General features: G+C 42.0%; 1 long non-coding RNA gene across 4 annotated transcripts in view; it reads left to right on the top strand.

The window, feature by feature from the left end:
- Positions 1–19,630, top strand: part of LOC118655318 — a 110,336-nt gene extending 90,706 nt beyond the window's left edge. Inside the window, exons 3-5 of one of the 4 annotated variants that reach the window (XR_004967248.1) lie at positions 615–717; positions 16,462–16,591; positions 19,329–19,630. This is a non-coding gene — a long non-coding RNA (uncharacterized LOC118655318). Of the gene's footprint in view, positions 1–614; positions 718–10,618; positions 10,783–11,544; positions 11,634–16,461; positions 16,592–19,328 lie in introns of those variants that run through there. The other 3 variants (XR_004967247.1, XR_004967250.1, XR_004967249.1) reach the window with 3 other exon arrangements.
- Positions 19,631–25,664: the final 6,034 nt, after the last annotated feature.

Raw genomic sequence — 25,664 nt, 5'->3', positions numbered from 1 at the left:
TTCCTTCTCACAAAGGTGCTGATTAGGTTACATATTTACATGCGAATATACAGCAGTGTTGTGTATTTCAACTGTAGTCAAGAGGTGATGGAAGATAGTTGTTATCTATCTTCCTCAGAGGAGATAGAATATCTTAAGCAAAGAAGAGCTCAGCCAGGCAAAGAGACGCTTTCTGTTGATCTGAGAGAGCTCCAATATTAGCCCACTTGAGGCAAGAACAGAGTATCCAGCTTTGCAAAATCTAACAAAATAGAAAACCCAAGTGTCTGCCTTCTGAATGTCTCCCTGGTTCTCTGATTCTCATGTTTATCTGGGACTGGAAAACAGAGACTGCCAAGTGGCTTCCCCATCTTCACTCACCAGATAATAAAATGGTTTCTTTTTCTTAATTAGATTTGCATTTATCAAACATCAAACTGTGCTGCACGGTGGTAATAAGTAAGAAGAAAACATGCAGGGAATATTTGAAACATTTTCGGAGTCTTTACAAATGTCATATATCCTGTGCATACATCTTATTTCTATTTTCCCTGACATTTATTGATTACTTCAACTTTTTAACCTCGTTTGTAAGAACTGCTTTCCATATGATGATGCTTCCTCTCCATTTGCAGGAAGCTGAGCCAATCATTGAGCAATACATGTCCACAGCAACACAGGCGTCAACAGCAAATACACTGCCTGCTCTGAGCCCGGAATTGAAATAAAAGCGAACAGGTAAGCTGTTGGCCTGAGCCAGATGTAACTTTTAACGATCCCAGCATGCTGATCTCCCACTTTTGGAAATTCTCAGAAATTGTAGTTAAACAATGGCTTCCCTCTCAGAAATACTTTATGCAGAGGACTCTTTGCCTGGAACATATTTTTTTTTTTTTTTTTGCAAAACAATGACTTTGTCACCTGTACAACTGCACCATAGAGAACTTTTCAGTGATGGCAAATGTCCCACAAGATAAATACCATTTAAAATGCATTCAATGACTGAAGGGGTGCTCAAGAACTTTTGCTACAAAGTACTTTACATTATATATGCCTTTCTATATTATTTAGTCTTTCAGAATAACTCTGTGAGACACAGACAAATATGGCCCTTATCTAACAGATGAGGAAATACAGTTTGAAAGAAGTTAAATATTGGAATTGGGTTCACACAAGAAGTTAGTAGCTAAATCAGTTTCAACCCATAACTCTTGGTCAGGTTCTTTTTGGCTACTCTCACTGAATAACAGGAGAAAAAAAGAAATGTATTTTTGGCTATTCTGAATGACAAATAAGCAGATACCACCACCAGTTCACATTAGATGTTCAGATATATATATTTGATTTCAGAGAGGAGAGGGAGAGAGGGAGAAACATCAATGATGAGAAAATCATTGATTGGCTGCCTCCTGCACGCCCCCTACTGGGGATTGAACTCATGACCTGGGCATGTGACCAGGCTGCAATCAAACTGTGACCTCCTGGTTCATAGGTCGATGCTCAACCACTAAGCCACACCAGCCGAGCTATACTAACTTCTTGAGCAACTCAAATTTTTGTTTTATTTTATATTGGAGCCATTTACATTGGGGCAGTTTATCAGTGATAAATTATACATCATATATTATAGTTCAGAAATCCTTATGGAAGCCAATGAAATTTACTATATTGGACAACTCTTGGTCAGTTACTCTACAAAGCTCTCAATAAAATGTGAGCAAATAAAATGATGGCTCAAAAAATTAAAAATGGAACTCCAGTAATCCCACTTCTAGGAATATATCCCAAGAACAGAAAGAACATATGCACCCCTATCTTCATAGCAGCACAATTTACAATAGCTAAGATTTAGAAACAGCCTAAGTGCCCATCAGCAGATGAGTGGATTAAAAAACAGTGGTACATCTACACAATGGAATGCTATGCTTCTGTAAAAAAGAAAGAAATCTTACCATTCCCAATAGCATGGATGGACCTGGAGAGCATTATGCTAAGCGAAATAAGCCAGTCAGAGAAGGATAAGTATCACATAATCTCACTCATTTGAACTACATAAACTGATGAACAAAAATAGATCCAGAGACATAGAAATGTTGCATAGACCATCAAACCTCAGAGAGAAGGCAAGGGAGGGTAGAGGAGGGTGGGGGGTAAGAGATCAACCGAAGGACTTGTATTCATGCATATAAGCATAACCAATGGACACAGACAGTAGGGGGGTGAGGGCATGTGCTGGGGCGGGGGTGGGTGGGAGCGTCTGGGGAAAGGTCAATGGGGGGAAAAAAGAAGACATATGTAATACTTTCAGCAATAAAGAATTTAAATTTTAAAAAAGGATGGTTTTGAATACTAGGAAAGACTAGATTACTGCGTTCAAGATCAGATCACATTTTGGTATGGTAAGGACAAGAAGACTTTCTTTTTCAAGAAGAATAGATTCAAGGATACTCATTGAGGTGCTGTTTAATGAGGTGCTGTTTAATAGGTCCTAATAACAGCCTGATCTTCATTGGTCTAACTCTGGAGGAAAAATTCCCGGGGAGAGTTAAAAAAGTCATGCAATGATTCCTGCATACCTTTATGAGAAAACAATTGGACAATTTGCATCATTAGTCACATGTCTCCTGATTTTCTGATAACCTTGGGTCCCTTTGAGGATGTAAAAAATATCAGTAACAGCAGCTAATTGGTTGGGGCCTAGAATCCCATTTAAGCATATAGATGTGCCACAGTTTAAAAATATGTATTTTAATGAGTGTTGAAGGTGTATATCAAATTTAATATTTAGAAAGTTTGGTGATCACTGATATTTGAGAAAAGCAAACTTAAGTCAGAGAATTTTACAGAAGAGTAAATAGTTGAGAAGAGAGGAAAAGAGATTAGCACAAAAGGAAAGAAATAAAGAAGAAAGAGACAAACAATAAATCTTAAGTCCAATGACAAGACTTTTGACCCTGTCATTGGTGTTCAATCCAAAGGTATTGAAAGGAAACTGTCTACATTTGATGTCATCTTTTCTATTCATCGGGGGTTGGGGAGAAGCCGATGACTTCCAGAAGTTGTTGGCTTCCTGAGGCCTTTTGGAGCTCCTTTAGTCAGGTATCCAGTGGTCTAGGTCGTGGGATCCAGATGGAGGATCCTAAGTGTGTTTACCAGCAAGAATGTGTCTATGACGTATGTCTTGGAATTTAATAAATTTTTTTGTAGTTAAGAGTACTTAAAAGTACTTAAAACTTTCCATATAGTTTTAAGACTGACTTTCATCGGAGCTTGAATATATTTGGTCTTCTAAATCTGTGTCATGTGGTGCTGAATTCAGTCATGTACCTTTGGGAATTTTAGCTCACATCTGTTGGACCTATGACCACATGTCAACCTGATCATATCTGACAAGACCAGGATGTTCCAAGTGGCATCTGTCAGAGGAACAGTCAAGATGAGACTCGAGGGGCTTTATGTAACCATTTTATACAGTGAGAATTTATGAGGGCTTGGACAGGTCCCATTAAAATTGAAAACCAGGATAGGTTTGGTTATAAAATACCATTAGCTCATTTTATGCTCTTAGAGTTTCGGAAATAATATGTCAGTGACACATTTCTTTAAATATTTCTTTACATATTTTAAGTGTAAAGTGAAATTTTCTAAAAAATAATCTGTTTTTTCCTGGGTTATGATAACTTTAGATTAAGCAAGCTTTGATCACCTGTTGAGTCTCTCAGGTAAAATTTTCCCACCCATAGTTTGTAAAGTCTGAACCAAATTTGACCCTGCCACTACCACTAGGTTACTTCTTTAGTGCATATGTATAACGATGTGGCTCGGAAACATCCAAGGATGTGAAAATTTTTTGAAATAATATATTTTCTTTCTAGTGGAGTAAATTGTTATATTTGAGTAAGCCCATTTTATTCAGAAATCAGATCGAACAACTGTCTTAATGATAATAACACTTGTAAGGGTTATTTGTTTTGTATAATAGTTGGCTGATATATATATATCAGTCATATATATATATTTAGAATGGGCTTCAGTCTTAATTACTGAGATTTTCTTTAGATGTTGGATTATTCCAATAAGTAGACATTAATTTCCTTTTTAAAAATTTGATTGGGATGTCCAAAGATGTTAGAAAAACCCTGTTTTAAAAATAGAGTAATATGTCAAAATCATGAAAGACCAAAAATATTTCTATGCATCAGGTGTTGCTGTAAGATGATTTAGAGTGAAGCAGGTCTGCAGCCAAGAAAATTAGGAAAACTTTGCAATGTTTTTATAGGCATGCGGTGAGAATGGAAAGGAAGAAACAGATCTGCAGTTGCAAATGAAGTGAGAACTGGCAGGATTACCTGAGAGAGAAGGCACAGGAGAAGCCAAAGATGATGTCTAGATCCTGGGTCACTGGGATTGAGAAGGAAACCCCAGACAGAAATGAGTTGATAGTACGGTGGAGCTGAAGGGGGGTGGGGAGGAGGATGCAAGCAAGGAAAAAAAGGCAAGTGTAACCTTGTGAAAGAGGAGAAGGAAAGATATGTGCGCTTTCATTCATTCATTTATTAATTACCTCATTCCACAAGGATCTGAAACCATTTATAAAATTACATAGAATATAAGTAGATGAGGGAATTGGTGGATGAGAACAAATAAGCACAGGAAATATCAAATCCAGATGTGATGTTAGCACATAGGTTTGTGTACGATAGACACTACACTGCACGTTGCTAGGGTGATGGCGTAAATTTGGCTCCAAACCTCTTAACGACCTGTGCAGGCACAGGAGCCTACCAGCAGAGGATTCCCTGCATCCATGAAAACGAATCTGCAGTTTAGTAGGAGCATAGCTTTCCATGATGCCAACGCTTGAATATTTTCCTGTTGTGCACAGAAAAAGGACACAATGATGCAACAGATGATGTAGTCTCCTGTCAGATCCCTTCCGGGATTTGAATGGAGCAAAAGAATTGACATATGATGCTGCCAGCCGTCCCCTCCTCCCTGCTCCTTAGAGAGTGCTTTGATTTTGTGCACCCAGCTTCTTCTCCCCCTTCACCATTTAAAAGCAGTTTGGCTTTTGCAGACTTTCCCTCCTGGATTTTGTTGCTGACTAATTGAGGAGAAAAGGAGAGGAATGGGAAGCCAAGATATGTGTGAACTGAGGTTGGGAGAGAGCCCTTTACAGAGTTTTTGGAGGAGAGGCTGGCTCAGAGGAGCCACGAGGCATGAAAGAAGCACAAGGAGAACAAGATGGTTTTGAGAAACATTGCTGCTGGTTATGTATCTCCCTCATAATGTTTGAAAAATATTAACCAGGGACTGCTTTATTTTGAAGTCTTATTTGGTTGCTGGAGTTGTTTTTCTGTGGGTGCTGGCCCCATTCAGGGACCGTTTCATTATGGATACATGAGGGAGCTGCAGGGTGGGATGCGGGCCTGTGTTGCTGCACTCTTGCTGTGTGCTGGACTAAATCATTGCTGCATGCATCAGCCGGGAGCACAGTTTCCTCTTTGATGCTTAGACCCAGAGCCCAGGTGACCTTGAAACACTGGGACAGGGGCCAAACTTAAGATCCACTTGGAGTTGCAAACCAAGAGAGAGTGTACTAGCGGGTGTATGTTCACTGCATAGAGTTGTTTCATCAGAAACAAAACAAAACAAGAAGTCTCAAGAAATGACCAAGTTGAAATTGGTTTCTATGTCAATATATTTCAATATCTACTTTCTTTTTAAAAAATTGATTTTATAGAGAGGAAAGGAGAGGGAGAGAAACATAGATAGGTTGTCTCCCGCACCCACCCCAATCGGGGATCAAACCCACAACCTTTTGGTGTATGGAACGGCACTCCAACCAACTGAGCCACACTGGCCAGGGAAAATACCTACTTTCCTAAGCAAATGCCAAGAAGAGGCATACAGTAGATCCACGCTCTGCGTGATTGAGACTGAGATTATTCAGTGGTACATTTGACAATAAGACATTTCCTTGTGAGGGCCGCAAAAACTGAGCGTCCCTAGCCTCTCCTTCCTATCCCACCACCCCTCTTCTAGGAAGATTCTGGGTTTGGCTGATTAGTTTTTCCCCTCCCCTGTTTTTTAAACTGGGTCCTGCTTTTTGGTAAACCAGACCTTCTGAGGTTCATGATGAAGAACTGGTAGAAAAGGGGGTGGGATGGTGAAGGACAATGGGTAGGATAAGTCAGGAATTTTCTTAGGGATTTAGCAGCTGAGAGGCTCTGTAAAAACTATAGGGTATGATGATGGAACACAGGTGGCATTTTTTCTGGAAGCTTTATTTGTTACTTCTCACAACTTTATCAATGTATAACATACTTCAACATGCATAAACCTCACATATTTAAAGTGTACTATTTAATAAGTTTTGGTATACGTGGACACCCATGAAATTATCACTACAATCAAGATAATAAATTTATAGATGAGAGTTTTAAAAACATTGCCTTTGCTATGTTTAAAAAACACAAGTTAAGAACTTGTATGATTTTGAAATTACTTTTTGGTTGCTGGACTATTTTTTTTATTAGAACTCCACTCAGATTTTGGGCCATTGCTTCAGTAGGGTTCTGTATAATACAGAATTTAGGTGGCTATTTCTTTAACATTCTTCAATTAAAAATATAACTAAAAATGTAATGCTGTGGCTGATGAGTGACTTGGGAGAGGGGAGGAGGCATAGCAGTACAGCCATGGCTGCTGGACAGCCTGCTTGAGCCAAGAGCAAAGTGTCTCATCTCTAGTAGAGTGATGAATTATGTGTTTGTTGGCAAGCTCCATCCTTATAACTGAGCTTTGGATAAATCTTGGACCACAAAGTTGAAAGTTGTAATATTTAGCAAAACTTTTGAGTAGAGATTTCTGGGTTCCTAATTAAAACAAGATCCAAATGCATTAGCAATCAATAGAGCTGAGGATAAAATGATGATCCTCTTACTGACATTAAGGAGCCCGATCAGGACAGTTGTCTGGACAGATACCTTCTCACCGCTGATGGCAGGACCAAATTATCCTCAGGAAACAATTCTGGGTCTATTCTAATTTATAGGTGCCTCTGGGACTCCGAAGTTCTGTGGCACAAAAGCTATTAAAGAAGATAATAAGTTTCCCACAAAACTCATAGAAAAGTCTAAATAAAATTCCTATGGAAGTTCTGGTTTTAAACAGTATACCTTTCTGGTTTGCTCTCCAATATAAATTAGTTGTAAATTGTATCCCCAGGTAAACCTATTTGATTTGCTCTAATCAGGAAACTTTCAACTGCAAGTCACAGAGACCCTGACTCAGCTGGCCCAAACAATAAAGGATTTATTATCTCATATAAAAAATGCACAGGTTGGGCATCTCCAGAATTGGTTAGTGTAGTGGCTAAAAGACATCATCAGGAACCCAGGGTTTTTCTAGCTTTCCATTTTGTCTCATGAGGATATCAGCCTCACCTCCAGGCTGCTCTTCTCCTGTCACAAGATGGCTGCAGAAGCGTCAAACATCCTATTCTAACTCAACAACATCTGGTGGCAAAAAGTCATTCCTCATTGTTCACCTTTTTAAGATCAGGTATAATGTTTCCCAAAGCCCCTCAGCGGGATCCCCTTCATACTGCACTGGCCAGAATGGTAGCATGCATCCACACCAAAACGAATTGCTAGCACGCTGAATGGGACCACCCTGAGAGACATAGACAAATCATGGCCTAACACTGAGCCACTGGGGGAGAGGTGGCTCCTGATGCAAAACCAGGTTCTGCTAAGAAGGAAGAAGGGGAGCAACCACATCTGTCATGCAGAGTTAGGTACAGAATCTGATTAGATATTGGAAACATATGCCAAAGTTGATTATTTTCATTAAGATTTATTCTTAAGCCATTGTTTCAGGCAAAACTTTATTAGCAAGCCTAATAGTCTATAAAGCCCAGTTCTAGTATGTTGTAATAAAACCATATCCTTTGTGTAGAGATAATGTTTTTCAATTGTTCATTGCAGCCATTTAGTCATTAAAATTCAAGCACAAAAGAAGTAGGCATAGAACATCTCTCTTTGCAGTGCTGCAAATGGTTACCTGCTCAATTAGAAGGTGAGTCTTACCAGCCCTGACCCTCAGGAGCTATTAAAAGCTTCCTATGAGTATGATTACCTTGAGGGTCTGTATTCAAGTTCATGACTATAGAACACACGTCAAAGAAAGGTCATTAAAAACAGCAAATAACTCTTGTAATTCCTGTCTTTATAAGGAAACAAAGAGCAGGATACATGTCAATAGTAGTTGTATCAGACATGATCTTTAATGAATCTATTTATTCTTAATATGCTGTGATTCAGAAGTTCTATAGGCTTTCAGAGAAGTATGGGGCTGGGCTGGAGGGGGAGGAACTGTGAAGAGAATTGGGCGAGTGGGAAAAGCCTTGCTGGGTCTCTGGGTCTCAGTGGTGAATGTTGGATGAGGGCACAAACAGGGTTCTTAGTTGCAATTAGGACCCAGCTGAGGTCGTACAAACCCAGCCAAGCCCAGCGGCCTGAGGTTGCCAGTGGAAAAGTCAAAGGCTGGAGAGACCCAAAGTCAATAACCCTGGGAGACCTATGAAGCCAAACTTTGGGGCCCAGCCTCTGCAAGGGGAGAAGTGAATCCAGAAGGAGGTTGGTGTTTGTGGGAAATGGAAGGGGAGGAGTATCGCTGCGTAGGAATTTGGCTCAAGGTTACCCTGGAGAAATAGAATTCCCAAAGTCAATTCAGAGAAGAAGACTTGAAGTTTAAGGTCTAGGAGGTGAAAAGTTGCAGTCATTGTGTGGATGGGGAAAATTGCACTTGGAAAGAAGCAAAAAACAAACAAAAAACTGAGCTCTAGACACATAGCCAGTTAACGAGCTGTGCAACCTCAGAAAAAGGATTTCAGCTCTTGGAGTCCTGTCAGTGGAACAAAGTGCAATTCAGTGGCCCTGCTTGTCTTTCAGGTTCCACGGTGGTGGGGCAGTGGTAGCACAGCTCATGGCGATTGTGCCAGGGAAATTCTGTATAAGAACAGAAGCCACAAACCACAGAAAGTCTTGATTTTACCCTGCTGTGGGTGCAAAAATGCATCACATGCTCCTGACAGTCCCTCCAGAAAAGGAGGAGGTAGATGGCAGCAATAAAGAGGAAGTGATAGAACTGCCCCAGAACATTGGAGGACCTGCAAGGAGCCATTTTCCCCACATTCTTCCTTCACCAGTTTGTGGGGTGTGGCTTCTGGGGCTCCACCAGTGCCCTTAAGTCATGTCTGCGCTCTCCCTTTCCTACCCCACCCCTGCAGGCCCTGGCAACAGAGTGAAAAATGACTGGCCCTTCACCCAACTGCCCAACTGGACTGCCTTAAGCCCCTGCACTTGGCCTCTGCCAAGGGCATCACTAGGAAGGTGACCAGCTACTCCCTTAATGATGAGGAAACTGAGGGTGTGGCTTGGGAGGGGACAGGGAATCCAGCCCTGTGGTTGTCTGGGCCATTCCTGCAATATGTCTAGAGGGACCTCAGGTCCAAGCCCTTACCCACATGCCTCCAAACCACAGATTTTTATATTTTGAATATTTCTCTCTCTGTGCTCTGTGCATTTGGATATTTTGAAGCCTTTTACATGCCAAGTTTTTGAGCTACTTTTTTTTTTTAACAAAGAGGATGAAAGCCTGAGATAGTTGAAGGAGGAAGATACTCTTGTTGGCATTGATTCAAATTCTTTTCTCTGGGGGAGGCCTGCTGTGGAGGCAGGATGGGGTAGTTCATAAAGGTTGTAGCATGTTCTGGTTTGGAGCCCAACATTGTTGAAAAATGCTCAGAGGAGACTCAGAGCACTTAGGTTTTTGGCTTGAAAGCTGTCTTTGTTTAGATGTTCATATTTGTTTAAATATTTTCGTCAAACAGAAACAATAAAGGAACTTACATAGAAATTTTTTTCCACGGAGCAATTTTTTTCCTAACCCAATCTGACAAGTTCACTCTAAAATTACGTTCATGTTTAATATATGAGTATCATGCAAACTACGTGAAATATAATACGGTCCAGCTGAGTTTTAAAATACTCCCGACGTTTTACAATAATAGTAACAACCACTTTCAGCTACTATTTGAGGCGAGGTCCCAGGTCCTACTGTAAGTGTTTCCTATACCTGATCTCCCGGAATCTTTTTGACAGTCTTTAAATGTTGTACTCTTGTCCCCATCTTAAAGGCAGGGAACCAGACACTCATGGCTCAAGGAGCTTGCCCAGGACACACTAGTAACTGTCAGAGTTCGGGTTTGTATCCAGACCCCGATTTGTTTGACTTCGAAGCCTGATCTCTCAGTGGTGTGTTGGTGACTGTTCAACAACCAGCTCTCTGGCGGGGGAAGGAAGGCCCCTTTCTAGTGTTTGCCAATTTCCTGCCGTATACATTTTCCCACCCTGGCTGGTTTCAAGCTACCGACTTGACTTCACTGAACACAGAGTCGAGAAAAAAATACACAAAAGACACTCTTGCTGGTATCAGCTGCCTCCAGCACATACATCATGTTGTCATGAAATACATTTTAGGGCCTGGGGCAAACTTGTGTCACCCACCATTTAGTAGCAAGATCCACAGTCTTCATACTCTTTGTATTCACGTACACTTATTCTTCTTGTAGGGCTCCTTCCTGGAACACTGCTACTGAGCACTTGACCCGGCCAGGCACTGCCATAAAGGCTCTGCATGCGTTTTCCCAGTAGATTTTTCCCTACAGCCATTTTGAGGAGACTGTTGTTTTCCTTATTTCACAAAATGAGGAAAGAGAGGCTCAGAGAGCTGAAGTCATTTGGTGAAGGTCACACAGCTCACAAGTGAGTGAGGTGAGGCTGCTAGACCAAGACTAGCCCTGGGTCTGGGAGTCCTGTAGATGGTGAACTTTTCAGGAGGAACTGGGAAATAAGAGGCCGGAGAGAAGTAAAGTCAGCCAAGTAAGCTTGGACATAGATGACATTGTATCTATATAATGCCAAAAAAAGGACCAGTCACTTGTATCTGGATGATAACAAACATCAGAATGATTAGCTGTATTTTTAATTTTTTAAATATGGATAATCAGGGAAAAGCAATTGTGGTACAGGGAAAAAAATGTGGAGGAATGGGAGGGTCTGGATTGAATCCACCCTCAGGCAATGGCTCTTGGCCGTGTCCCTTGACCCTTGACCCTTGACCCTTCCTAGCTTTGACTCTAAACTGGTTGCATAGGCACCAACTGAGACCATTTCAGTGAATGATGTTTAGGACCTAAATGTTTGTGTAATGTTGCATTTTGGGGTTGAACAGGCACAGCTGAATAAAAAGAACGTCTTTTTGTTCACAGTCTTTGAGCTTTCAAGAAAAATTTTAAAAGTTATGAATTAGCTCAGTTACTATGTCATTTGGGGTTGGATGATAAAAAAAAGACACAGAATTTTTTCATCTTTAGTTTCATGGAACTAAAAAGTTGTAAGTTCATGGATGAATGTTTGGAACCAATCTTCTCCAGGAGGACTTGGTCCCGTCCTTTTACTCAGCTTCTTAGACTTTCTGGTTCTTGCTGATTTTCAGGTTGGAACAGGAAACCACCTCAATCCAGATGGACTGAACTGTTGCTCTGGTTCCTTCTTAGGGCTGCCTCTCTAAACCTGCTCTGCATGGAAATGGTAGGTGTACCTAGCCACAGGTTTATGAAGATTGTCTCATACATACAAATCACAAGCAGTATTAAGTTAAGACCTGATGTTTAAGGAATTAAATCCTCTACATTCTCCTTTGACCAGAAGGAATGTTGAGAAAGAAAAGTACGGCTGTTTCCCCATGGATGTGATAAAGTCTGAGACTTGCAAAAGAGCTTAAGTAGTACAACTTGTGTAAGAAGAATTCTTTGGGTGCAGTTAGTATAAACAAAGGGTCCTTGGCACGAACAGAAACTAAGCAGCTGCGAGAGATTTGCTCAGAAACCAAAAGATTAAATACTCCTAGGAGAGGCAGAGAGGAAATACCCACTAAGTTCTCTGATATTTCTTTTTCTCTTTCCTACTTCTCTATAGCCTTCTAGGATAAAACATGCCTATCTGTGGCTTAAAAAGTCCAAATTTTTTTTTTCCTTGAAAATGACCATTTTGTCAGCATTTTCTCTTTATCTCCTTAAATTTAAGCAAGCATACGGTTTTAAAGTTAAGTCACAAGAAATAAATTATTTACATTCTCTTGCCAGCGTGATCTATTCTCTATGAGACCATCAATGAAAGGACACTGATAGTAACTTAAGCCCCATGAGAATAGTATGAGTTAGTGGGAGTCATTGATGCAGAAAAGAATTGCCTTGAAATGAAACAACTAAAAGAACATACCAGATTCAGTTTGTTTATGACGGAAAAACCCTGGGGAGCAATAATGCAGGGTAATACATTTCTTTGTAGTCTTGCTATTCCTTGTCATACAGCAGCTACCCATAGGCCAAGTTTCTTAAGACATAAACATGAAATTGACTGGACCCTGCTTCATATTTCCACATCATTTTTCTAAAAGAGCCCTTATTGCTGCTGCAACACAATCAGATCAAAGCTGGGAAATGTGCAACATGTAATTTCATCAGAGAGTTTGTACAACTTTAAAATTTTACTCAAATACTAGAAATACAATGGCTATTATGTTGAAACATATGGAATTGTCAAAAAGTGACTTTTTACCTAAAAAACAAATTTCTGTTTCATTAAAAAATATAACACAGTAGATCATTGAATAATAAGGCACACGATTGAATACCACGACACGGACGGCTAGCCAAGTTTATTGTTAAGTGATAAAAGCAAGTTTTCAAATCGTGTGTATAAAATGCCACCATTTTTGCAGCTCTGCCAAAAAAATAGGTATACTTTTGATCCATTCCCACTGACGGCTATTGTTGTGTTGACTATTCTCATTTTTTAATTTGACAATCTAAGAGAAAGGAGGTCAGTGCCCCTGACTAAATAGTCAGGTATTGCATGTTTCAAACATTCTTGCGGCACACGGGTTGACAGTCACTGTGCTGAGTGATAGAAGTCTGACGCATAGCTGTCTGGTTCAGTTTATGTGACATTCTGGAAAAGGCACAACTCCAGGGTTGGAAAACAGATCAATGGTATCCAGGGATTAGGGGTGGGTGAGGAAAGTGAAGGCAATGTTTTAGGGTGAGGGAACTGTTCTGTGTCTTGATTATGGTGGTGGTTATACAACTCTAAGCATTTGTCAAAACTTACAGAACTATACACCAAAAATGTGAATTTTATTCTATGTTAATTTTAAAATAACTTTAAAAATAGCATTGGAAAAAGATCTAATCTTTTATTAAAATAAAATCTCTTCATAAATCTTGATGCATCCTGTAATTTTCTGGGTAGAATTAAGAAAAAGAAACTGCTTTGAAATTGACAAAGGTGGTTACCAAGTGTAAATTAACCATGATATTCTTCCTACTTGAGGGAAGATTGGGAGTTCAGGGCTGAGCTCACAAACTCTATATAAATGCCAACTGTCTGAAGTGTAGACCAACACTCGGTGACTTGTGAGGACAAACAGACTGTGGGTGATGTCCATTGAGCTTTAACACCACACAGCTCCCCCTTCACACCTGAATGTTGCTTTTTCTTACCTACCAATTAATCAGATGCAAGAGATTGTTTGACCATGGGTGTCTTAAATTCTGATGCTCCTCCTCCTTTTATTGAAATCATGAGCAAAGAAGGCCCTTGAGGGCCAGAGAAGCAAGCTTTTCTCCCCTGACTGCTTTGTGGACCCTAACTGCATTTATCTGCTTGGGCTCCAAAATGTAAACGGTAACGCTCAGATGGGCAGCATGAGAATAATCTCTTTAGCAGTTAGCATGGTATTTGGCCAGTAGAAGCAGTGTTTCCAATTATCTTTTTTTTTTTTAAGTTTGCTTATTTAATGGAGGAGCAATCTTAAAAAAGAGGAAAAAGGAAGAGGAGAAGGAGAAGGAAGAGGAAGAGGAGGAGGAGGAGGAAGAGGGGGAGAAGGAAGAGGGTGAGGAGGATGAAGAGGGGGAGGAGGAGGCCACAAAATCTGGGTCCCAAGGCCAGAAGACTGAGCTCTTCTTGGTCATGTCCACTTTCCAGCTTGGCTTAGCAATGAGGCCCAACCCTATTCACATGGGTTACTAATGAGTCAGGCTAACCAACTTGGGTTTGTAAATAGAAGAGGCTGAAACAGATTGTTCTGTATAAATAAGTCTATAAAGTGGTACCCTGAGTAACGGCTATGATGCACCAGCTGTCCGTCATGAAGTGAGCACTTCACAATAATAGCGTGCCCAGGAGTCTAAGCTGGAGGAAGTTCCTCCAATGGCCTGTTTGTCGTTTTCTTTCCCTGTTTGTAATAGAATACCTCCTCCCAACTCACACCCCCGTGGGAAAATAACACCGGGCAGCCTGCTTGATGCTTATTTGATTCTGTCTGTTATTGTGACTGTGCTGCCAGATGCTTCAAGTGGGGGCTCAAAGGTCTTTTTAACCCAAACAATCAGGTTAGTGCTGCCACATCTAAGTCCAGGGAGTGAGGGTCTGTTAAGCCCTTCTGATATGCTTTGTCTTTGAAGAGATCATACTGCAGCCAGGGAGCTCAGGAAAGAGCATCACGAGTGCTTTGACCTGATCTGAGAGAGGGGCTTCCTCTCGTCATCTGTTTATCCCTGGCAGGACGTGCGACAGAAAGGCCTGGGACTTTGGTCCAATGGTCCCTAGCCGGGGGACTTGGAGACTTGATTCTGGTGCTGTGACGCTTGAACGTGTGACTGACTCTTCCTGAGTCAGGATTTGTCACATTAAAGCCAGGGAATAGATTACAGGGTTTCTCAGGCCCCTTCCAGTTCTGAAAGGCCAAGAGCCTATAAAACAAGGGGGAAATGTATGAAGCCCAACTAGATTAAATCAAGTGATGGAGCTCAAGTACACAGAATGCTCGGGGCTCTTTTTTATTTTAATCTTTGTTGTGGAAAGTATGACATATGTCCCCCTTTTCCCCCATTGACCCCTTATAGCCCGCCTCTGCCACCCAACCCCAGGCCTTCACCACCTTAATGTCTGTGTCCATGGGCTATGCATATATGCATGCAAAGTCATTGGGTGGATCGCTTCCCACCCACCCACCCACCCACCCATCCAGCCTTCCCTCTGAGATTTGACAGTCTGTTCCCTGCTTCTATGTCTCTAGATCTATTTTGTTCATCAGTTTATTTTGTTCACTAGATTCTACATATGAGTGAGATCATGTGATACTTGTCTTTCTCTGACTGGCTTATTTCACTTAGCAAAATACTCTCTAAACCAGGGGATTGGATTGCAGGATTTCTCAGGCGTCTTCCAGTTCTGAAAGGCCACGCGTCTATAAAATAAAGGGAGGAAATGTATGACCGCCAACTAGATTAAATCAGCAATGGAGCTCAAGTATACAGAATGCTCAGGGTCTTCCTGAATCATTAAGCTCACCTGTTTATCAGTACACTACTCATTCAACATACAGAATAAAAATGAAAGAAGTGGCAGGGAACATGTGACACTATTAAAGGAGGACCATTTAGATGGGGCTGTTTATAAAGTTTTAGGGCATATCGCATAATGATGTTCAATACTCAAGCTTTTGAGTCAGCCTGCCACGTTCGAATTTCAGCCTCACTATTTGGTGCCTGTGTATCCTTAGCTGAATTTCTTTCTCTGGGCTTCAGTTCATCAGATGTAAAAAGAGATAACAATATTATTCACCTCAAAGAGTTGCTGTGAGTATTTAATGAAATAATGCATGCTGTCTGGATCATGAAACATTTGATAAATATTATATATTACCACTCCTGCTGTGGCTGCTGCTACTCCTCCATGTAGAATAAAGTGAATGATATGCTCCAGAACTACGAAGAACAATGCATGGTGCTGGGGAGAAGGGACAGCTGTTGGTGGAGCGACTAAGGCACCAGACTTGACATCAAAAGTCGAGGGTTTTAGTTCAGGATAACACTGAAATAAAGAATGTTCCCACAAACAAATTCCACAGTGCAAATTACATTAGGCACATACTGCCTCTTAGTAGCTGGGTGACTTTGGACATGTCACCCAACCTCTCTGAGCTTTGGTCTCCCCATGTGGATGTGAAGGCTTATCTCCCAGAGATACTGGAATGAGCTGTGCGAGATAATGCATGTGAAGTCATGCATTGTAAGCCACAAACCCCTCTGCAAATGTAAGGATCGTTATGAACTAGATATTCATTCTTCTGATGCCCTGAAATACTTGGCACTTTTCACGATGACTCAGGTTTATCTTCAGGAACATCTAGTACTGACAAATAAAACATAGCTGTCTGTGGCGCTTTACCAATTTAACCTGCTTTCACGTACATCACCTCTTCCATCCCCACAACCTAAAAGGTACATAGGCTATTTGTCCCCATCCTGATCCTGTCCTTAGTTCTAATCAGTGTCTTTCTTCACAGCTGCCATGGTCTGGCTTCTTATCCCACTTCTCTTTACTCATGGAGTTATTATTGGAACCAGACGTAAGAATAGCAAACACCTTGAATGCTAGGTCAAGGAAGAATTTGAGCAAGAAAGGAGCATGTTCAGGTATTTTTAAAATCTTACTTAGCATCAGCTGAACTCAGATGGGCTGGAACATATGGCCTGAAGTCAGAATAGATTAGCGTGTTATTTAATAACAAGGAAAGGTGGTAAGGGCCTACACTTGAGTGATGGCAGGGAGGATGGGAAGGAGCCAAAAGACTAAAGAGACTAGGAGATAAGGAAATAAATCTTTTGAACTTTTTAATTTGTTCAATAAATGTTTATTGAACATTTGCCATGTGTCAGGTATTGCACCAGGGGCTGGGAACACTTACCAGTCAGACAAATTCTTGATCTTTGTGTATTTATGGTCGATGGCATTTGTCCAGCAATTGAATATCAATGAGATGGGAAAGTGGGAAGTCAAATAGAGGTGACTGGGGTTTCCAGCTCCAGTGTCTGGGGAAACGGTGTAATTGAATAGCAATGGGAGGGAGGAGGATGCCTGGGTAGGTGTGAAAAGTGACACATTCTGTGTCTGGCACAATGAACTTGGAGAATTGACATCTAATTAAAATGCTTTCCTAAAATGAAATAAGCTCTGGATTTAACTCTTGGGCTCTGGGGCTGACACTACATGATCTCTGTGGAGCTGTACAGTCTCTCAGTGTCTAATTAATGACACACTCAGGTTGGGCTGGAGACACTTACTTTTTCCTGGCCCCAAATTTTAGGAGCCATTTTTCTTGTATCTTTATATGAGAAAACACATTAAAATAGATATTATTGAATAGAGTTATATGGAAAGATACTGAATTGTATACCAAGTTGACTTATCTCATAAAGACCTTCTATAAAAGTTAAAAGTATAAATTAAATTTTAATTTAGTCAAGGTATTTTTTGGAGGCAGTAAGATAAAATAATCCACGTACATTTATTTCTGATGATTTAACTTAATATAGGGATGGAATGTAGAGAATGTGTCCTCTAGGCTGTGTTTTATTTTTATTTTTATTTTTATTTTTTTAAAATATATTTTATTGATTTTTTTACAGAGAGGAAGGGAGAGAGATAGAGAGTTAGAAACATCGATGAGAGAGAAACATCGATCAGCTGCCTCCTGCACATCTCCCACTGGGATATGCCCGCAACCCAGGTACATGCCCTTGACCGGAATCGAACCTGGGACCTTCCAGTCCGCAGGCCGATGCTCTATCCACTGAGCCAAGCCGGTTTCGGCTAGGCTGTGCTTTAAACATCAGCTATATCTAAGAAACTATTGCTGAGGGCTGGATTTTGATTAATTCCTGATTAAATTCTCTGCCTGGTACCTCACACGGCAGTATGCAGCGTGGCTCATCGAAGAAAGCTCCGAAGGCCATAGATGCACATTAACACAGTTGACATGCGATTGGGAAATTTAGAAGCCTTCCTTTATTCTTTCCCAGGCTAGAAATCATTCTACTTTCTCATAGAAGTGGCCACAGAGGTCAGGCCATTTTTTGTCCCCCAAAATATATTGAATCTCCTCAGACTTTTAAAGGGTTTGTTTAAACCTTACTGCTCTGTACCATAAGCTCTAGAAGAGATCATTTTATCTTGAAAAAAATATTGAGATTAGGTTCAAACAATCAATCGCTTATAAATAGGTCAATGTGACCAGCATAAGCTATTTTTAAGGTGCCTATAGAGCAGTGGGTTTTAATCATGGCTATATTTTGAATCATCTTGAGAACTTTAAAATATACTGATACCTGAGTCTGGTGCCACGGGTTCTGTTTTGAGAGTTTCAAATTTTCTCAGGTGATTTGATGGGCAGCTCTTATTGAGAACCACAGCTGTAGAGCATCTGCTTTGGAGTAAGACCACATCCCAGTGGTCCTTGCCACCATAAGTTAGCTGAAAAATTAAAGTCCAAATAAGCTGACTTATTAGAGATACTCATTTATTGTGATCCTATGCTAACTTGGTCCTTTCACTGGCTACCCTTGCGTTCCACCTGTCATAAGGCTCAACCAGAGATGGAGCTGTTTCTGAGGTCTGCTCCAGTTTTTTGCTGATAAAACTATGCCATCAGTGTGAAGGAGGGGGCTCCTTTTCCTCTTTATATTTGCCGTGGAAATACACCTTAGCCAGCCCTAGCTGGTTTGGCTCAGTGGATAGAGTGTTGGTCTGTGGACTGAAGGATCCCGGGTTAGATTCTGGTCAAGGGCACATGTCCAGGTTGTAGGCTCGATCCCTAGTAGTGGGCGTGCAGGAGACAGCCAATCAATGATTCTCTGTCATCATTGATGTTTCTCTCTCTTTCTCCCTCTCCCTTCCTCTCAGAAATCAATAAATATTAGAAAGGAAGGAAGGAAGGAAGGAAGGAAGGAAGGAAGGAAGGAAGGAAGGAAGGAAGGACAAAAGAAAGAAAGAAAGAAAGAAAGAAAGAAAGAAAGAAAGAAAGAAAGAAAGAAAGAAAGAGAGAAAGAGAGAAAGAAAAAATGCACCCTAGCCAATTCATGGAGTGTCTTTATCAGGTTACATGTCCCTGCTAAGATAAAAAAGGGGAGGGGAGGGGCAGCATGGGACATAGTCCCATAGCCTACTTTACATCATTTAGAATTTGAGAGCTTGTTCTTACCCATGCTTATCTTGGTAGCAGTTTTACAATATGAAGAAACATGGGTAGTGTCTGATATGGTCATACTGCTGCTTAGTGATCTATCAATATATTAATGGAATCAAAGACTGAGGAGATTTTGTAGCCTTCACATTTCTGTCTTTTCTTCATTTGTTTGTTTGTTGTTATTTCAGATGTTCATGTTTGGAGGATTTCTGGCCCATTTTGGTACTCACAGTTATTCCGGATGGCTTATGAACCAGGTTCCAGTCAACAGATGCATGAAACACAACTCTATTTATATTTGATGTGGCCCTTGGGACCATCAGCTCCTAACTCAGCTACTAATAACTCTTGTAGCCAGAGCATGTCAGTTAAATTCTCAGAATCTCATCTTCCTTATCTTGTAATCTCATTTTCCTTATCTTGTAGTGTTGTTGTAAGGATTACAAATAATATATTACAGTGTCTACTGCATAATAAATTATAGCTATTATCTCCAAATCTAGATTGCAAACTCCTTAATGGTCATGTTTTCTCTACCAAGTTTAGATATTTATAATTCTCAAGCATGCATGAGTTGGTGCTCAAAAAATATAACACAATTCCAACTTTACAAATGATAGGGAGTATTAGAACTAATTATCTTCATCAGGCTTGCAGAATTAGAGGTATAGTCTACAATCATGTTACTGAACAATGTGACTGGTCCATGAGAGAATCAGATACACAGTCTTACGAGGTTAAAGCTTGGGTCCTGGAGTCAGATTGCCTGAATTCTTGATCAAGTTGCTTTATCCCTTTCAGCTCAGTTTCTTTATCAACAACCTGGACATGCTCAATAGATTAATGAAATAATACACATACAGTTCTTACCTAGAAGCTGGTACATTATAAAGGTTTAATTAAGGCTTGCTATTATTATTGTTGGCTTTATTAGCATTGTTCTGATTCATGCACTAACTTCCAGAGGAAGTGACAGTCGCCAGCAGGTTACTTGCAACAGAAACAAGGTGACTCAATGTGGTAAGAAGCACAGGATGTCTAGGAAAGAAGTACAGAGGGAGCCAAAGACAACAGCCTCTGGAAACACAGCCACAGCCACTACCCAATGGAGATAGCACATACTGAGGTCACTCTTGGGAAGGCATTCAATTCAATAGAAATTGAGCAGCCTTTATTTATTCAGCATCGTGTTAGATAGCTGCAGGAGTCTTAAAGGAAGTGAAAAGTAGAACCTTTGAGGAGCTTGGAGTCCGTGTGGGGAGAGAAGTCTTTGTGAAGAAGATGGAGACTGATGTTAGATAATTCAGTACTGACTTGGCGCTTCAGCCTGTGCTTGCTGTAGCAGTTAGAAGAGGAGCGAGCAATACAGACCTGTCTACACTATTCTTTCTAGAGGAAAATAATGCCGTTAGTAATAACTCCTCCAAATATGATGAGCAGGGAAGGTATCTTATCTACCGACATAAAAGCCATACCGTTTCATTTCTGTTTTCCAGAAACAATCCAGAATATAACAAATATGTGAAGAATCAGGAAGTGGATTATTCAGGAAAAACTACAGGAGTTAGGAAAGATTTCATTATAACACTTTCCCCAATCCAAATCCACAACGGTTCATTAAACAGCCCAGAAGACTGTCCCAGGTACTGTGCTAGACCCATGAGATTTAGAAAGGAAAAGATATGGTCCTGCCCTCAAGGGTTGGCTCACATTCTCATGGTCATGGGCAGCCTAAGTTTCACCCTAAAGGTGAGGGAGAGCGACCAAAATAACATGGGATGGTTGGATTTGTGCTTTAGATACATGTAGAGAAAGGACTTAGCAAAGTCTCAATTAGAATTGAGTACTGTTGCATAGAACAGGGCTGAAGCCAATAGGGGGTTTTCTCACATAAGCAGAAGTCTGGAGGTGAGCAGTTATTCACTGGCTCAGGCACTCATCTCCTTTTTCTTTTTGCTTTGCCATGCTTTGGTCCTCACAGTTGTCACCTCCTGGTCAGGAGGTGCCTGTCTGTACTTAAACTATTACATCCACATTTAAGGCAGCAAGGATGGCGAAAAATGAAACTATTCTCTTTAATCCCCAAAGTAAAAGGCCTCCCAGAGACCACCAGCCTTTTGGCAGAGCACTGGTGGTTAGGTAAGGACTATGCTAGATGGTTACCTATAGCTGCAAGAGATGCTGAGAAAGCAATCATCTTCTTACTTCTAGAGTAGATTTCTGTCAGGGAGAAGGAGGTAATAAAGAAGGAGTGGATATTGTTTCCATTAATTGAAATTCTTAGTGCATGTAGTTCTCCTGGATGTGGGTGTGAGGTGTCATCCCAAGGAGATATTCAGGGAGTTGGAAATAAATTAAAAACTCAAGTGAAGGCTTAGGGCTTGGGATATATTTGGAGGTCATTAGAATGTAGGTGGGGTGTAGGAGGATGCCCTACATTCTCACAATTTCTGAGGAGTGAATGGCTTTTCATCCTCCTAACATAATTTCACTTTAGCCCAAGTTTGTGGAGACGGGCTAATTTTTCTACATGCTCACACACCCACCCTGGAATTTAAAGGATAATAAAGTTATGCAAAGAATCACTGTGTGCAACAAAAAGCAGAAACTTTTCTGCCAAACCTACCTCCAGTACAAACATGTATACACCCCAGTCAGTGCTATACATAGAACTGGCTCTTTAATACCCACATCTATTTGCCACACTGTGGAGTAAATGTGTTTTCATTCTCTTGATTAAAATAACAAGCACTATCATCATACTGGAAGGCTTGGTATTTGTTACAGAAATACAACCACACAAAAAATACAACTGTGGAGACTCTTGCTGAGGTCTACTGGCAAGGTATCTGGTACTATCTGGCTTGGGATAAAAATCCTGCAACTAAAATAATCTTACCTCTCAAGCAATCCTCGGATCCACTGTGAAGACTATTGAAGTCCTCTCTTACCTTCGGCCTGAAAGGGGCCTCTGCCTTTTTAGCCAGGCAGGCTGGTCACGGAAATTCTACTCTGGAACTGTGGATACAAGAGAAGCATTTCTTCAGTATTTACTCTGACCGGTGAAATAGCTATGACAAATTTTTTCTTTCCCCAGAGACACAAGGTGACATTTTAAAGGAGAAACCACTCTTTTGATGCCATAGAGTGTTTTAAAAATATTAGAATAAGGGCTCAAAGGAATGTCTGCTTAAGCACAGCGGTCCAAAGCCTCACATTTCAAGGAGAATTCAGCCACTTAATGCCGACAGGGATCCATTCCAGCCTCTTCCCTGTTGGATCTACTTTGTACTCGGCATCAGATTCAAAACTAGTAACATCTTCTTGGTTCAAGGGCCCCCTTTTTCCTGCTTAGCTAAATCCATGCTATATTGTAACATTGCTCCCTGCCCCAGTCATGAGCTCCTTAAGGTTAGGGGTCACATCTTGTATTCGGTTATTTCTTGCAGAGTTATGTCTGTCATGGTGAACCTGCAGGAAATAGTTGTTAAATGAATGAATGAAAGAATGGAGAGCAATGGTAGGTAAGCTGCTAGGCAGCCTGGGAAAGAGGATTACAAAACTCAGGTCAGGTTAGCAGGAAAGGTGGGGTAGGGGAAAGAATGTTTTATTGAGCCAGCAGACAGAAATCCTAGCCCCAGGTTGGCTGGTTTGCCTTTACTCATTCAACAAACATTTCTTTAAGCTTCTTCCAGTGAGCCAGGCAGGCCTTGCCACAGACATGAATAAGACAAAGCCCCTGCCCTCAAAGTGCAGTGGGGGTGGTGAGGGGCACATGTGACAATCAGGGGTGATAGAGATTTGTGTAATTGGAGACACGATGCACGATGATGGGGCACATGGAACAAGGAAAAAAGGCTTATAAGTCAGATTGTGGTTTCCAGAAAAGCTTCATGAAGGAGAAAGATTTTGATTCAAGAATTACGATGAGTGTTGACTCGATGAGAGAGATTGATTAGGTAAAACATCATAGGTACAGGGACTAGCATGTGAGATGTTCCAAACCATAAAATAGGAGGTTGCAAATGAGAGCTAAAGTCTCAACTGAAAGATTGGCTAGAGCTAGAGCTACCTTTCAAAGGGCTTTCTTGCAAGATGATTTAGTGCTTTTAAGAGCAGAGGTTTAGAAATCAGACAGAACTGAGTTCAAATCTCAGCTCTGGTAGTTACCAGCCATGTAACCATAACTGACTGACGTGTGTGTGTGTGTGTGTGTGTGTGTGTGTGTGTGTGTGTGTGTGTGTTTGCCCCTCTAATTCTTAGCATAGTGTCTGGCTGTATCACATATATTGCTGCCTAACAAATTATCCCAAACCATAACAGCTTGAAACAACACGTATTTATTAAATCCTCAGTCTCTGTGGGTCTTAAATCTGGGCCTTGCTTATCAGGGTCCTCTGCTTCAGGGTCTCACAAGGCTGCAATCAAAGCGTCAGCCAGAGCTAAGGTGTCATCTCAAGACATAACCTGGAAGGATTCACTCCCAAGCTCACTTACATGTTTGCTGGAAGAATCCCGTGCCTTGCTGGCTGTTGGCCAGAGGCTGCCTGAGTTCCTTGCCATGTTGGCCTTCCCATCATAACAGCTTCCTTCATCAAAGCCAGTGAAAGAGATATGCTATCAAGACAGATGTAGCCTAATCACTGAAGTGACTTCTCATCACGATTACCACATTGTACAGGTTAGAAGTCAGTAGGTTGGCCCACACTCCAGAGAAGGGGCTTATACAAGGCAATAATCACCAGGAAATGGGAGGGGCGTCATTGAAGGCCATTTTGGGGTCTGTCTGCCTGACCCACTAAATAAATAGCTTCTTACCACTAAATAAATGTTAGCTATTATTATTATTATACTAGAGGCCCAGTGCACGAAATTCATGCACAGGTAGGGTACCTAGACCTGGCCAGCGATCAGGACTGATCGGGGCCTTCTGGATGCAGGCCAGGGCCTCCCTTCCCCAGCTGTCAGCTGCTGGCTGGGGCCTTACCTTTGTTCTGCGCTGCCCCATGGTGGTCAGTGCACATCATGGCAAGTGATCAAACTCCAGGTCTCCTGGTTGAACTCCTGAGGGGACACTTTGCCTATTCAATTGAGAGTTGGAAAAGCTAGAAAGCCTGTGAAGGACTTCATATGAAGGAGTAACTTTAGGTGACCATGGGCAAGTAAAGTCACCTCATGTCATTGAGCCTTCATTTCCTGAATACATTGAAAAATACATAGCCCCAAAGAAATGAGAACGCATCTATGCAAGCACAAATGCATGTTGTAACACCAAATATACAACTCTACACAGTCTGTGGAAGCAAACTGTTTTGGGCTAATTTTCCATTTTGTGTGGATTCTGTGAACCTCACAGTCTGATATCCTCAGCGTGGTTAGGGCTTGGCTCTGTGGGCCCAAGAGGATTTGTACAACTGGAATAAACTTTCACAAGAAAAAAATCGAGCAATGAGCGTCCCTTCAGCAATTCCAAAGGTTTGCCTTTTACTTCTTTTGACCTTCTTTTTGCTTCCAAGAACCCCTTGGGGGACTGGAGGGAGAAAACAGACTATCTGGGAAATTTCAAGCTCTTCATAATAAAAATGGTAATAAAATATTGTCCGGCCCCTAATGCTTCGCAGAGGGAATGTTTATGGTGGATGGGGTTCCTCCACACCCTCGCAGCTGGTCTGTGCGGGTTTCCAGTTCGAGGATTCCACCTCTGTGTGCGAGGGCGAGGGCAGCTCGGATGCCCACACCCTTAAACAGCGGGTGAGAGACCCAGGGTCCCGCGCCCCTCTGTTTGATGCCCAAACGGGACGCCTCATCCCACGCCCCAAACGGAACCGATCACACACTGTCGTTTTTCATGTTCTTCCCGGGTGCGGTTTTCCCCAGGGAAGGTAAACAGTTTCATGACCTGGACGGAACTTAGGAGTCAGCCCCTCCGACTTCGTACAAAGACGCGCTTCTCAACTGAACTTCTCTGGGTGGCGAGAAGCGGTCAGAGGGTGCGACTGCGACAAGTTCCCTTTGCTTCTCGGCCCTAGGGGTTGGCCTCGAGGACAAGGGGCCCCTGGGACCCCGGCACACACCCTGGCGCTGCCAGCCGGGTGGGGGGCACGCGCCCCCGCGGGGTTTCCCCTTGGCGCTGAGGTCACCTCCTGCAGCGCAGCTGCCTCCAGACCTAGCCGGCCCTTGGGTCCCCGGGGGCGGGGCTCGCGGGGACCGGACGGGAGGGAGGGGGTGCCCCGGGAGGTCTCGGGGAGCGGAGGCGGAGAAGAAGGGGCAGCTCTGGGCAGCGCCGGCCGGGGGCTTTCCCCTCGCCTGGGGTAAAAGCGGGGCCGCTTCCGCAACCCCTGCCTTAGCAAACTTTTAACGAGAACCAGATGTGGCGGCTGCTGTCGAATTTTCTCAGAGCCGGTGATTGGTCCCCGTGTAGGGCCGCAGCCAATCAGCGCGCTGAGAGGGCGGGGAGGCCCGCCCCCCGGAGCCCGCGGGGAACCAGGTTGGAGCTGGCGCTGCGCCGCCAGTGGACTCGCGGG

The sequence above is a fragment of the Myotis myotis genome, unplaced genomic scaffold (genome assembly GCF_014108235.1).
Source record: "Myotis myotis isolate mMyoMyo1 unplaced genomic scaffold, mMyoMyo1.p scaffold_m19_p_1, whole genome shotgun sequence".
NCBI lineage: Eukaryota > Metazoa > Chordata > Mammalia > Chiroptera > Vespertilionidae > Myotis > Myotis myotis.
This window is presented reverse-complemented; position numbering and strand designations above follow the sequence as displayed.